This window comes from Gekko japonicus, unplaced genomic scaffold (genome assembly GCF_001447785.1).
Source record: "Gekko japonicus isolate JY-2015 unplaced genomic scaffold, Gekko_japonicus_V1.1 scaffold167, whole genome shotgun sequence".
Classification (NCBI taxonomy): Eukaryota; Metazoa; Chordata; class Lepidosauria; order Squamata; family Gekkonidae; genus Gekko; species Gekko japonicus.
This window is the reverse complement of record NW_015164670.1, coordinates 1,091,499-1,093,082: the sequence shown is the minus strand read 5'-3', so window position 1 is coordinate 1,093,082 and position 1,584 is coordinate 1,091,499.

The following is a 1,584-nucleotide window of genomic DNA, read 5'->3' as shown; positions in this document are numbered from 1 at the left end:
CCCCCCTCTGCCTGTGGAGATCTGGAAGCCCGCAGAGCTCCTCTCCTTCTTGCATCCCTGGCAAGGGTTCTCTCCCGCCTTGTCTGAGTGATCTGAATGGGGATGAGGTCCGTCGCCTGTGGCCTTCAAGTCCAAGTGTTGTGTTGTGGGGACGACGACAGCACCGTGCCTGCCCCTGGGTCACAGAGGCCTGCTTCTGCCTGGCCTTCCTGGGAAGGCCGTCCCCGTGGCCGAGCTGGGCAAAGCCGGTCCCACGTCTGGCTCGCATGGCTTTGGGTGTGGCGGGAGAGGCAGCCGCGAGGGGAGCTGGGGAGAAATGGTCTGTTGCAAGGATTTCCCCCCCCCCTCCCGTGTTTGCGCCTGGAGGTGTTGGTCTTCACCTGTTCCTGGCAGAAAAGGAATCTTGGCCACAAGACTTCTGTCACAGGCTCTCATTAGTGGTCTCCAGTATTCCCTCTAAGCTGAGTTTGTGTGAGCTAGCTCACAGTTTTTTAGCCTCCAGCTCACACATTTTTTTTGTCTCAGCTCAGGAAGGATATGGCTCCAAAGCAAACTGATTTATGCAGCAGCCAAATCGCTCACTCACAACTCTAATGCCAGGAGCTCATGAAGTTGAATTTTTGCTCGCTTAGAGGAAGCATTGGTGGTCTCCTGGGTCAATGTTTGAGCAATGTTGTAGCCGCAACTTGCCAAAGAGACAGCAGTGTCCAGCAATGATCCCTCTAAGCTCTGGAGTCTTGTGAGCAAAACTTCCGCTTTGTGAGCTGCCGGCATTAAAGTTGTGAGCAAGCGATTTGGCCGCTGCATAGATTAGTTTGCTCTGGAGCCCTCCTTCCTGGGCGAAGTCAAAAATGTGTAAGCCGGAGTCTAAAAAACTGTGAGCCAGCTGACCCTAACTCAGCTTAGAGAGAAGAACACTGGTGTCCAGTCATCCCTGTAGAAAATACCGAAGGCCCCATCTTCTTCGTCTTTGGGAAGGAGGGTTGCAAAGCATGTTGGGAATTCAGCCTTCTGGTGGACCTGATGGGGGAAGCCCAGGCCGCTCTCCGACTCTTTTCCCAGTCTTCTGGGGATGGTGGCCCTCTGGGACATAACAGAGTGCATGCAAAGCAAGAGGCCGGCAAACGCCTGGGACCGGCTTTTGGAGGCTTCGAGAGCCCCTGCTGGGCTGGAGCCCACAGGCTGGGGGATGCTGCAGTGACCTGTCTGCCTGATGTCCAGTCTGCGTCTTTGGGTTCCGTGGCATCGGCTTCCTACCAGTGTTTTGTGAGCTACTGGCATTAAAGTTGTGAGCGAGCGATTGGGCTCCTGCATAAATTAGTCTTCTCTGGAGCCCTCCTTCCCGAGGTACAACAAAAATCTGTGTGAGTTGGAGGCTAAAAAACTGTGAGCCAGCTCACACTACCTCAGCTGAGAGGGAACACCGCTTCCTACCCTCCCGGGGCTCTTGGTCCCCCTTCGGTCTGTTGAGGCCGGTAGCTGTGCCTTCTGGGCCCAGGAGGGGCTCCTGAGTCGGGTATCTTGGGGGGGGGGTGTCGTGCACTTCTTTAAGAATCCCCAGAGCTTGTGGTGTGTTCCCAGCTC